Raw genomic sequence first — 14,069 nt, forward strand, 5'->3', positions numbered from 1 at the left:
GCATGTACAATTATATTTTTTATAAGTTGAATTTATATGTATTTTCTAGTCTAAAATGAGCTCACTATGGAGCCTTGAGAACATGTGACCTAACATGTGCTAATGTCTCCTTTACTACTTAGTTACCAAAAATGTGACGCACATGGCTAATACATTTTAATTTTACTGGTTGAAGGGGATGTCATTTGACATCACTAAAAAAAAATGTTGGGTGAACATTAATATTGTATTTTAAATGCAATTTCTTAGCGTCATTTATAAATGATGATATCCCATAGAGGGCTTATAACTTCTATTATTTTTATATAATATGTTGTCAAGTTCTTGAAGTATTAGGCCTACATTGAACAAGATGAATGATAATTGAACCTCATGCCCGTCTCAGCCATTTCAATGCTATGTTAAATATGACACTGTACTGATACACTAACTCTTCTGAGACTAGAGACTATGGGGCCTATTTTAATGAGCTAAGCGCGTGGTCTAAAGCGCACGGCACAGGTGCACTTAGGGCGTGTCCAAATCCACTTTTGCTAGTTTAACGATGGGAAAAACGGTTGGCGCACCCGGAGCATGGTCTAAAAGGGTTGTCCCTATTCTCTTAATGAGTAATGGGTGTGTTTTGGGCATAACGTGCAATAAACCAATCAATCAGAGTCTCATCTCCCGACTCCCATTTAGCCAGTTGCACTCCTGTCATAGCACATTTGCTATTTACACAGCGGAATTTGCAAGTGCAAAGACAGAATGCCTCTCCAGAGAGGAAACAACCACGTGTGGCATTAAGTGGTCAGGAGTTTGAAAATTACCAATAAGAGAAATCCTAGTCAACTAGGCCACCCGGAATACTCCGGGACGTAACAGCCATGGCGGATTTGCTATTTACACAGCAGAATTTGCAAGTGCAAAGACAGAACGCGTCTCCAGAGACGAAACGGATCTGCTCGTGCGCAAGCAAATAGGTAGCCTAATTCTGATACATACAATGACTATCTATTATGACATGTAGGCATTTTTATATTTATGTAGCCTACACAATAATACAATTTTACATTGTAATCCTTTAATTTTGAATATTTGTTATGTTTACTCCAAGTGCAAATAGCAATGGATTCTATTCACACTAAGTGAAATAAGCAGCATTGTTTAATGATATGCTATTTAAACCAAGTGCAAATATAGTGATAGATTCTAATTACACCTGGCCTATTTAAAATATTTGCAATAATAGTAGTTAGATGCTGTTTAGTGCAAATAGCCTAGTGGCCAATATCTGCACCTCTGTATTGCAGTACATAAATGAGTATGCAATAATAACATATTGAGTGTAAATTATATTTTTTATTAAAATGATTAAATGGATACTGCTTTGGGACAGTAAAGCCCTCCCTACACCTAACCTTAACCTTAACCAATAGCTAAACAACCATGAGGCATGTTATTTTCCACTTTTCGGTTATTTCCTTCATTTTTATAGAAAATAAGTGCTTTTCCGATGTGAAATGTGATGTGAAAAGGGAGAAGAACCAGTTCGACAGAAGGCAGATTCAAACTCTGGTCGACTGCATCCTAATAAATCACAGTTTAGTATTTTACTACCTGCGCCACTGGAGTTCTGGTGGGATACGCGTTTTTTGTAGTGTTGTAGCCTACCACATGTTGGTGGGTGGGGAGAATATCGTTTCATTTACATGAGAGGGTAATCGAATGTGCCGTTCTTTTTTGGGCTCTGTACGTTGTCGTCTATCCACCATAGTCTAGTATTTAAACATTCATAAAGGACAGCACTCGTCATGAAATTATGCACATATAAAAAAAGGAATTCATTACTATGCACATATCCAAAAAGGAAATCATGATTTCTTAAATAACAATTTTTACTAGTGAAAATGTAATTTTAACATGTAAGAATTAAGTTACAGATATCAAGAAGTATGTTTATTACTAGTTGTAATTTCATTTTTGATATCATAAACATATTTCTGCGAGTGATTGCGTCATTTTTTATATCAAGAATTCGTGTCAGTACTAGTGGAAATGTGATTACTGATATCAAGAATTAAATTGTTGATATCAACAATTTAATTGTTGATGTCAACAATTTAATTGTTGATATCAACAATTCATATGTTTAAATGTAAAAAGGGAAACAAAACTATTACAGATATCAAAAATGCATTTCTTACTAGTTACAATTCTAAATGCACATATCAGCTTTGTACATTTTTGATATCAATAATTAAATTTTTACTAGTAAAAATGTGAATTCTTGATATCAAGAATTCATTGTCACTAGTTAAAATGGTAATTCTTGATATCTGTAATTATATTTCAACATGTTACATTTGTTATTTCTGATATCTGAAAATGTATTTCTGATATCAACAATTGGGAGAGTAATTTCTGATATCAGAAATTAACATAGTCACTAGTGATGATTTAATTATTGATATCAAAAATGAACATTTTTCCTAGTAGCAATTCAATTGTTGATATCAAGAATAGACATCTGTACTAGTAACCACGTGATTACTGATATCAAAAATAAAGGTTTTTACTAGTCAGAATTGTATTTCTGATATGTGAAATTGTAATTTCAACTAGTAAGAAATCGACTCTTGATATCAACAATTGAATTTGAATGGCAGCCTATGGTGACATCTAGTAAAAATACAATTACAGATATCAAGGATTATATTTTGTACTAGTTGAAATTTAATTCCTGATATCAATAATTAGCATTTTAACTAGTGAAAATTGAATTGTTGATATCAAGAATTCATATCCTGTGAAGGAATAAAAGTCAAAAAGGCTTGCCATAGGCGCTCTTCTGAAAACAACCAGCTGGTGGTTCTTGAGATTGCTTTGGTGGCACAGCGTTTTTCCAGCTGAGACACTTTGGTTGCTTTTACAGTTATCAACTCAGCTACAAAAGAAAAAAAAAAAAAGAGGACAAGGGCAAATGAAATTGTAGTTATTATGGCAGTGCAGCAAAAATCATCACTTTGCCAAAAAGAACACAGAATGTTTTACGCACCATTTACACCTGGTAGGGAGCAGATGTACATTTATTTCGTACCAACCAACATTTTGAAAATACAAACATTTTCATGAATTCGAAAGTTTACGTCAGAATGGTTTTAGAATGATTTACACAAAAATTTGTTCTGCTCGTGTTTCATGAATGAGGCCCTATGTGTGGACTATATAAATACAGAGAGAGGGGTTTTGCTGTATAACACTAACCTATCACCTTCCATATTTTTTCAGGGTTCTGTCACTTCAGTCTAGTGTTATTCATGGTTTTGTGACACAGCCCTGACACTCCCGTCATGTCGTTGTTTTCATGTGAGCGCGCGGCTTCGAGAGTGCTAGAGCCATGCGCTCTCGTCTGCGTGTCCTGTTTCATGTTGGAGCGTGGTGTTCTGATCCCGGCACTTATGTCTTGTTGAGTTTCGGTTTCGTGTCGGGGTCCAGACACTCGCGCTCCATGTTCTGTCTTGTTGTGGCAGCGTGCGGTCTCGAGTTCGCTCGGCCGTGCGCTCTTCTGTCCACGTGTGTTGTGTTTTGTGTAGCACGCGGTTTGTGTTCAGCCGCTTGCTATTCTTGTTGTTTTGGTATCAGGTAACAAGATGGGTGGGATCAAGACAATTGACATAAGAGCACATGGCACACAGGAAACAAAGACAAAAGCCATGTGCTCACACAAAACAAACACAAGCTCATGGCCAGCAAAACAATCACAAGCCATGTGCTTGAACAAAACAACACACGAACACGCAGCTAATGAGAAAACTCATAAGCCACGTGTTCACACAAGACAAGACAGCACGCAGCCAGCGAAAACCAAGCTGCGTGCTACACAGCACAAGACAAAACAGGACATGAAAACAACACAAGAAAACAAGAATAGCACGAGGCTGAACACAAACCGTGTGCAACACAAAACACAACACACGTGGACAGAAGAGCGCACGGCCGAGCGAACTCGAGACCGCACGCTCCCACAACAAGACAGAGCATAGACCGCGAGTGTCCGGACCCCGACACGAAACCGAAACTCAACAAGACATAAGGACCAGAACACCACGCTCCAACATGAAACAGGACACGCAGACGGCTCGAGCACTCTCGAAGCCATGCACTCACATGAAAACAACGACATGAAGGGAGTGTCAGGGATCTGTCACAAAACCATGAATAACACTAGACCGAAGTGACAGAACCCTGACACTAACCCCCCTCTAAGCCACCTGGCGTCCCAAACGAGGAACACCCAAATACAAGACAGGAACATGACAGCACAAGACCAGAACAAATATGACAACACAAGACCAACACGCAACAACAGACAACACAAGGCAGGTGAATCAAAACACAGAGACAAAGAGGGGAGGGAGGGGAGCCAAGCCAGTGCCAGCAGGAAGGTCCAGAAAGTCATTAAAGAGACCAGGGAGGGGCGGGAGGCTCAGGCAGTTCAGGAGTCCTAGCAGAAAGCCAGGGTGGAGCTGGAGGGACGGACCAGAAAGGCTCCGGCAGTTCTGGAGTCCTGGCTGAGGGCCAGGATGGAGACAGAAGGACTGACAAGAGAAGTTCCAATGAATCCAGGTGGGAGATCCTAGACCGAAGGATCAGCAGCAGGGAAAAGGCAGACACATCATGGCAGAGCAGGCTGGACACAGGCGAGATAGTCAACACAGGACAGATAGTCTCACTAGACTGGTCAGACTTTGGCAGGATGGGGCATAGGGTGAGGAAGGGGAATCCCACAAAGATGACTGCTCCCAGAGAAACATGGCTGATGAGGGCACAGGGCGGAGCAGGGAGTCTGAGTGGAGCCAGCATGGCAGACTGCTTGGGCGGAGCCGGCAGGGCAAGGAGCTTGGGCAGAGCCAGTAGGTCAGGGAGCCCGGGCGGAGCTGACAGGGCAAGGAGTTTTGGCGGCGCCGGCAGGGCAAGGAGCTTGGGGGGTGCCGGCAGGGCAAGGAGCTTGGGCGGGTCTGGGATGGCCTCCGGGCCAGCAGCGGGCTCCTGGACGGCCTCCGGGCCATGTGGGATGGAGGAAGCCTTTTTCCTCCTCCTCAGTTTCCGAGAGCGAGGCACTGCAATGTCGTCGGCCACCTCTGGGGGCACAGCAGCCTCTTCGGCCGCCACTGTGGGCGCTGCAGCCTCATCAGGCACCGCTGGGGGAGCAGCAGCTTCTTCGGCCGTCTCTGGGGGCTCTGCAGCCTCTTCGGCCGGAGGATTCCCCTGACGGGCTAGGAATTTGACAAAACACTCAAATGACAGGTGATCCAGCCCTCTCATCCTCCACCAGTTGAGGGGCTCATCAAGGGCGTAATTAAAGAGGGCCGCATCATTAAACCCCAGTCCCTCTGCAGTTATGCTGAACTCCAGGGCGAACTCCCTCAGGTCAGCCCCCCGTTGACGGAGGGAGCTCAAGGACTTGAACTGGAGCATGTGTTCATAGAGAGGGCTGGAGAGAGCGGAGGCTGGTGGACGGTGCAAGCCCTTCCTCCGCTGAGTCCTCATCTTTGGCGTGTTCGTACTGTCAGGGGTGCGGGTGAGGGGATGGAGAGCGAGGACTCAATTGCAGGAAAAAAGGCTTTTTATTAATAATAAATATAAACAAAACAAACAAAAACTACCCCGTAGGGGAAAACAGGTAGGCAACAAGGCTTGGCAAGGCTGGACAGGACAAGGCAGGACCAGACACAACCAGGGTTGATACGACCAAGAACTCGCACGGGACTGTAAACACAAGGAGAATAGCAAATGAGGAGGGTAACGAGGGAACACATGTGGGGCAAATTAACCAATAATTAGGTAACAAGATGGGTGGGGTCAAAACAATTTACATGAGAGCACATGGCACACAGGAAACAAAGACAAAAGCCATGTGCTCACACAAAACAAACACAACCACATGGTCAGCAAAACAATCACAAACCATGTGCTTGAACAAAACAACACATGAACACGCAGCTAATGAGAAAACTCATAAGCTGTGTGTTCACACAAGACAAGACAGCACGTAGCCAGCGAAAACCAAGCTGCGTGCTACACAGCACAAGACAAAACAGGACATGAAAAGCACCGGTGCAACAACAACACAAGACAACAAGAATAGCACGCGGCTGAACACAAATCGTTACCCTCCTCATTTGCTCCCTATTTATTTTCCTTGTGTTTGCAGGCCTGTGCGAGTTCGTTGTTGTATCAACCCTGGTTGTGTCTGGTCCTGCCTTGTCCTGTCCAGCCTTGCCAAGCCTGGTTGCCTACCTGTTTTCCCCTACGGGGTAGTTTTTGTTTGTTTTGTTTATATTTATTATTAATAAAAAGCCCTTTTTCCTGCAATTGAGTCCTCGCTCTCCATCCCCTCACCCGCACCCCTGATATATTTAGATATCATTCAATTTGTTTAGGTGACCACAGGCAGCATAAATAAAATTCATGTGCCTAATAGCCTCTCAGCCATTAGGTCAATCAGACACTGAGCTGTTGACAACGTACAGTACATATTACATGTTGGAAAATGTGAGCAAAAAAAGAAGTCCATCCATCCATTCTCCACACCACTTATCCCACTAATCGATCCCAGCATTTCAGGCCTAAGCAAGGAAACACTCTTGACGGATGTCCACATTCAAAAATAGAAACTGTCGTTGACTACTGTAAGTTTACATTTTTAAACTGATGTAAATATTTTACATTTTTGTAACTTTTAGCAAGTTTTTAAAACTCATTATTTTTAAGCATTGAATGAATGTCTCAAGCACCACCACAAATATTTATTTTTTAATATGAAAATGTGTATATGTAAATATGTACTTTCATTCATACATGGTTGCCATGTTTTAAAGTCAGATAAAAATACTCAATCAATTGGTGTTTCTTAAGTTCAGTCGATGTGCTTTCAAATTATATCACTTATCAATTATTTCTAATTAAAAATAATTTAAAACTGATTAGTTTGTAAAGAGAGGCTGTTGAAATGTAGATACTTGTGTCTCCAGAATAAACCAAGTGAGATGATTGAAGTGAATGTGGTTTGATTTCAGTCTCAAGCTGAGCACACAGAGCGTCAGATTAAACAGCAGTTTGAGAAGCTTCATCAGTTTCTCAGAGATGACGAAGAAGCTACAATCAATGCACTGAGGGAGGAAGAGGAGCAGAAGAAGCAGATGATGAAGGAGAAGCTGGAGGAGATGAACAGACACATCTCAGCTCTTTCACACACAATCAAAGACATGGAGGAGATGATGAAAGCCAGTGACGTCTGCTTTCTGAAGGTCTGATTTCAGATCATTGATTGATTGATTGATTGAGTTGTTGATGATCAATGGTGTGTTTGTTCTGCAGAAGTTTCCGGTCTCAATGGAAAGGTGAGTGATCTGCTGGTGTCTCTAGTCTCTCTGCTTCTGATCTTAAGCCACTGCGGTTCTGATCCTAAATGTTCTTCCAGAGTCCAGATCTCATCACAGCCGGATCCACAGACACCTTCTGGAGCTTTGATTCATGTGCCACATTACTTGGGCAACCTGCCGTTCAGAGTCTGGAAGAAGATGCAGGACATCATCCAGAACAGTGAGTCTGCAGAAGATCTGAGCACACATACAGATAAACAAATGTATAGCAAATGTCTGATGTGTTTGATCAACATGATGAGTGTCATAATTCATAATCATCTGTGTACGTTTCACTCTTGTTATATGATGTTATATGAACATCAGAATAAAATTGTCTGTTGATTGTGTCTCATCAGCTCCTGTCATTCTGGATCCAAACACGGCTCATAGAGATCTCGTCTGATGATCTGACCAGTGTGAGAAACAACGAGAACAATCAACCTGTTCCTGATAATCCAGAGAGATTTAACTGGTATCCCTGTGTTCTGGGTTCAGAGGGTTTTAACTCAGGAACACACTGTTGGGATGTGGAGGTTAAAGGGTGTTTAGTCTGGATTCTTGGAGTAACTACAGCATCAAACCAAAAGAAGGGACGTGATTGTTTTAACACTGATGTCTGGAGTATGATCGGGAAGGACTGTCTGGACCTTTTAACTTTCGTGTTGAACAGTACCTTGAGTATGTGAGAGTGTATCTGGACTATGACAGAGGAACGGTGTCATTCTCTGATCCTGTAAATTCTTTAGTTGTTATCCCTCTCTGAAGATCTTACCCTTAAATACAAGGATCACTGACTTTTATGCTTAAAGATGGCTTAAGGTTGGATGCTAATGAGTAAAATCGCTGAAAGGAGCTGAGCCCACCCAAACATCTGTCTAGCCCACCCAATCAGAATTTAGGTAAAGATTGCATTAATCTTTTTAAAGTGAGTGAAGTGACATGTGGCCAAGTATGGTTACCCATACTAGGAATTAGTGCTCTGCATTTATCCCATCCTAAGTGCACACACACAGCAGTGAACACATACACACCGTGAACACACACCCGGAGCAGTTGCAAATCATTGCAAAAGCAATCTGAGGCTGACTGTATTTTGAGAAGTTTGAAGAAGAACTAACTTCCTCAACCAATTATAAAATAACAGCTGAAAATTGCAGTACTTTTCCTTTTAATAGTTGAGAAGACACTCACGCGGAGGCTTCAGTCTGTTGCGGAAAAGCAGAGTCTTACAGACACACCAATGAAAATGGGCAGAAATATTTGTGTGCTATCAGGGTGCGAATTACAGAGGAGTTTAATGCATATCTTCTAGGGATGCTAATGGTTAATCAATTATCAATTAATTGTTGATAAGAAATTTAATCGATTAGAGCTATCAATGGTTGATTAAGCAAGGTAGTTTTGAGGTGCGTGCGGCTCATTCGCAAAACATGTGCGTCAGATACAAAGAAGACAGACAGGGCTGGATCTTTTGCAATAATTCACAATGTACAAATTATACAAGACGCAAACTGTTTTGAACGATTCAGTCCAAACTTGTTCAACCAATATATTAAAGTTATTATTACCACATGCTCCTGTTCTATGATATGTTCTATGTCGCACTCCTTCATAGAGCGTGTGAGTTACAAACAGAGTGAAGCTATAACCACATGATCAGCTGCACTGTAATGCACTCACATAATTTAATCTCCTAAATATATGCATTGGCATGTTTTCAGCCTGTCAACTGTGATTCCTTGATTTGAAAGAAAAAATAATTAAATCTTGTCAAAAATTTTTATTTGAAATAGCTAATAGTTAAAATAGGAAATGTCACCATAATTTGAATGGTCCCTTCTGTCATTAACAAGATGCTAATAGTTTCTCTCACTTGTGATAGTCTCATACCCGGGGCCCAGGGGGCGTGTCTATGTGGTGGCCAGGGGTGGCACCGGGCCTCCCTGAAATTTGGCTGGCCACCCAAGGTGCCCCCTCCCCCCCCCACCAGATGTCTTGCGATAGGCTTGTTTTAGTAAATTTCTAACTGCATCTGGCAGTGGCAGATCCTGGCATGTGTAGGCAGCTGCCTAGGGGTACTTTCTTCTCAATTAAATTAAATTAAATTCAAGTTTATTTGTATAGCGCTTTTCACGATACAAATCGTTGCAAAGCAACTTTACAGAAAATTAAGTTTTTACAATACATTTAGTAGTAGCTTATCTGTGGTGACTGTCAGTTAATGTACATATGGCAGAAATGTACGGAAAAATCAATTAAAGGCGTAATCGAACAGACGATGAACACTATTAACAGCAATTATTATATGATGCAATCAAACTTATAGCAAAGTGTGGTAGTTCTGTATGTTGTTTCAGGGTTGGCATCATCTGAGGTCCTCTGAGGGGTTGGCATCATCGCTTCTCAGGTGTTCTGGATCCAGACTGAAGCTTCTGTAAATCCTAGTTAGAAACAAACAGAAACAGAGAAACAAATAGAGACATAATTAGCGTAGCTGCTGTTTCAACCAAGAAACATTGATTTGTTTAACCCAAGCTAAAGAATAATATGTGCATTTGATCAGATATAACTGCAGTACAAGATTATGAGATGCATTATTTGAATGCTTGACCAAAGAGATGTGTCTTTAATCTAGATTTAAACAGAGAGAGTGTGTCTGAACCCCGAACGTTATCAGGAAGGCTATTCCAGAGTTTGGGAGCCAAATGCAAAAAAAAAGCTCTACCTTCTAGACAAGAGTTTTTTTTTTGTTTGTTTTTTTTTTTACTAAAAAAATGTTAAATTTTTTGTTTGTTTTTTTTTTACTAAAAAATTTTTAAATTACATTCAAAAAAAAGTTTAATATAGCAATATACAGTCTAAATATCTAGACTGTGTATCACCCCCTTCCCACCACCATGAAAATTTGTTTGAAGCCAGAGTCTGCACAGTAGTGTCGTGCGGTGGAGCGGTGGTATTTAACTCCCGCCCAAACTCCCACAGCCCCAATCAACCATAACGACGCTGGCCCGGAACAACATTTTCTACAGTAGAAATGCACGGAACGGTTCGAGAACAGACACAAACCGGGAATCCGCACCAAGACCTCTGTTCTCCGTGCTCGCGCTTGTGCTTCTTGTGCGCTGCACGCAAACAAGGAGCAAGTTCTTTCCATTCCTGCAATTTAATTGTTTTAAATCACATTAAAATGCAAACAAAGTAATTGTTAAGCAGAATCGAAATGCACGCGTATTATCGAATACCCGGTTCTTGGAAATTTGGAACCGGTTCTAAAATGGAACCGGTTTTCGATGCCCAATCCTACTGGTGCTTGTTCCCCCCTTATAGTTACAGGGTAGGTGTGTAACGATTCACTTGTTTTCTGAGTGCATAGATTACAAACCCTGACGATGCATATGCATCGATCTGAAACATGGATTTTTGAATCGTGAATTGTCGATTTCAGACAGTAATCGATTTAAAACGCTAAGAATTGAATGAATCGCGTACGGATTTTTTTTTACAGTGTGTTAAAATAACCACAGCATTAACAACAACCGTGAAATAAGAGCGCAAGGTTTATCTGTTAATCAGTTGCATGAAAGTAGTGCTGTTGCTATAGCAAACAGACTTCGGGCGCGTTTTCTTTCAGAATCATCATTCGCCAATGGAGAGGAAAAGTTAAATATTGTAGCATTTTATTTTATGAATAAAATGTATGAATGATGCAGTGCTAATTGACATATAAAGTATATTTTCTACCTTATTCTGTGCAGAAAATTGAAATAATTGTTTGTAGTATGCAAAACAATCATAAAATTGCTATTAGGAAAAATGATAGATTACAAATTATTGATTATTGTCCAGCAGTGTATTTGATTTCTTATAGCAAATTTAAAGTAAGAGATAAGACAATAATTCATTGTAGAAAAAAATAAAAATAATAATAATAATAATAATAATAACTCAATGCTTTAAAAATATATACGCATTAAATTACTACAAGCACGAATTAATGGTGACCTTGAACAGTGTTCGTGCCTCGCATCTCTCCTTCACGCGCTCCACCAATAATTCATTGTAGAAAAAAATAAAAATAATAATAATAATAATAATAATAATACATAGGCTACTTACATAAAATTATTGTATTTGACATTTTCACTTCTGGAATGATGGCTACGCCCCTGGTGTGACAAAATGTTAGCCTATACAATACATTTAAAGCTCTTTTTTAAAATCTTGGCTTACATAAATTTCTACATATGCCATGTCATGCCATAGCATCATTAAACTAGCATCTAACAATGGACAAAAGTGTTTTGTTTTGTTTTTTTTCTCTAACCTATGGTTCACGAGTTCGCACTAACATATAATGTGATTGAGCAATTAGTAGCATATTTGGCGTGCTGTCCAGAGGGAGGGCTCCGAGCTCGGCTTAAAGCCCGAGCAGCTCTCCACATCGGATGGCAAGCCCTACCTGCCGCCGAATAAGGAGCATGATGGAAGGCCAGGTGAGGGATTCTCACTGCGTCTGAAGGGAGCTGCGGCTCTGCTGCACCGGAAGGGAGAGTCCCTCTTGCAGCTTAATACGTGGCGTGGTTTAAAGCGTCAGATGGAGGGCTCTCACTACGACCGAAGGGAGCTGCGGCTCTGCTGCACCGGGAGGGAGAGCCCTGTCCCAGTATCAAATTAAGAGGAGCACTGCGGTGGCAGTATCAAAATAAGCGGGACACTGCGGCCGCAGTATCAAATGAGCGGGGCACTGCAGCGGCAGTATCGAATTAAGCAGGGCCCTGCAGCGGCAGTATCAAATGAGCGGGGCACTGCAGCAGCAGTATCAAATTAAGCAGGGCACTGTGGCGGCAGTATCAAATGAGCAGGGCACTGCAGCGGCAGTATCAAATGACTGGGGCACTGCAGCGGCAGTATCAAATGAGCAGGGCACTGCAGCGGCAGTATCAAATGAGCGGGGCACTGCTGTGACAGTATCAAATTAAGCAGAGCATTGCAGCGGCAGCATCAAATTTCATTTAACTGATCAGAATTAGATGGGCTTTCTTTGTGTGAAAATGATTGGTCCTGATTATAGCTCTTGAAGGCGTCCGATGACCATCGACCGAGAGCTTGGATCTGCTGCTGTGAGAGGCCTTTTTGAGCTGCTGTAGTTACTGCCCCGATTCGGAAGGAGTGGCTGGAAAATCTTTCTATGGGTATGATTGGTTGGACGATGTTTTTGAACATCGTTTGAATAGATGTTTTTGAAACCAAAAACATGTGACCGGGGGGTTACAGTCAGTCATCGACAAAAAGAGGGGATGTAGACTGAGAGGTTGTAGGTAAGAAAAAGGGCCTGATACGGTTGGATTGGTGACGGGAGGTTAAAAATTTAGACGTGGTGACCTCTTTTTCCTGATCTGATTTACTTTGTTTGATGAAATAGGAGATAGTTTCGCTATCGAGCACGGAAAGGTCGGAGACGGTTGGATGGAGTTTGAGGTTGAATATAAGTTATTGTGAATTCCAAGCATCTCAGGAAACCAAAAAAAAGCCAGTATGAACATTGCGTCGAGTCTACGAGCGGTATGAAGATAGTGGTACCCTGTGCAGAGAATGTGAATACATTTATAAAGAATGTCGAAAGTTATTAGCTGTCTAGCGTTCAGGCTTGGAGGATGAGAGCGCTGAATTCCTTTGATCAAAAGAGATGTTTGAGAATTGTTTATTTCAGGAGAGGGGGCGCCGTAGATTAATTTGTGAAAAAATTGGATGCTGCTTAGATAACCTTTGATGGACCGGGCTTGGAGGTTCTTACAGGTGTTGAGGTAGGAAACGAAAGATGTGATTGAGAGGGAGAAATCGGGAAATGGCAGGTTGTACGAGAGGTGGAAAGCTTTAAATAATCTCCAAGCAGTTAGATAAGGTTGGATGGTTCTGGGTGAAACTGCTTGGAGGATCGAACCGAGTGACGCGTTGAGGAGGGTTTAAGGGATGTGTTATGGGAATACGAGTTTATACGTATTGTGCTTGTTAAGGTGATTAGCTCACGAGCTCCAACTGGGCCAGACTGATTGATTATCTGATCGTGCTCCTCCCGAACGTTGTTAATAAAACAGAATTTCTCTAACCATGAAGGCTGCTGTGTAATTTGCCTCCTGACTAAGCATTTAAAGAATTTAGGGGAAGCATTTAAATAATCCTGTGAATGCACTTAAAGAATGCAGAATCGAATCGTTAATCGAATCGAATTTAATTATGAATCGAATCGTTCTGAATTTGCAAAAATCGTTCTTGAATCAAATCGAAAACCTATGAATCGTGAATCGAATCGATTCTATTCACTGTCTACTCAAAGATTCACAGCCCTATTACAGGGTGTAGCGAATCAGCTCACGGATAAATATGAATAATTAATCATAACTAGTTATAATTAATTATAAATATTTAGATCCGCTGTAAGTATTTACTTGACCTCTCAGGGTCAACGTTCTGTCAATTCTAAGAGCGTTAATTTCCTGGTTAAGGGAAATAACTTTCTTACTGTAAAATTCTACACAGAGCCTGTAGCATAAATCTGCATGATTAAGGGACTCCAGTTATGAGCAAACAATGAACAACGTCAAGTGTGATACAAGTAAGATTTTATTAACTACATAAACACTTAAACTAGTCTAACATACT

At 41.1% G+C, this 14,069-nt stretch overlaps 1 pseudogene; it reads left to right on the forward strand.

Moving 5' to 3' along the window:
• Nucleotides 1-12,084, forward strand: part of LOC107666957 (tripartite motif-containing protein 35-like) — an 18,370-nt pseudogene extending 6,286 nt beyond the window's left edge.
• The last annotated feature ends 1,985 nt before the right edge of the window (nt 12,085-14,069 follow it).

This window comes from Sinocyclocheilus anshuiensis, unplaced genomic scaffold (genome assembly GCF_001515605.1).
Source record: "Sinocyclocheilus anshuiensis isolate Anshui unplaced genomic scaffold, SAMN03320099.WGS_v1.1 scaffold1523, whole genome shotgun sequence".
NCBI classification, from domain to species: Eukaryota; Metazoa; Chordata; class Actinopteri; order Cypriniformes; family Cyprinidae; genus Sinocyclocheilus; species Sinocyclocheilus anshuiensis.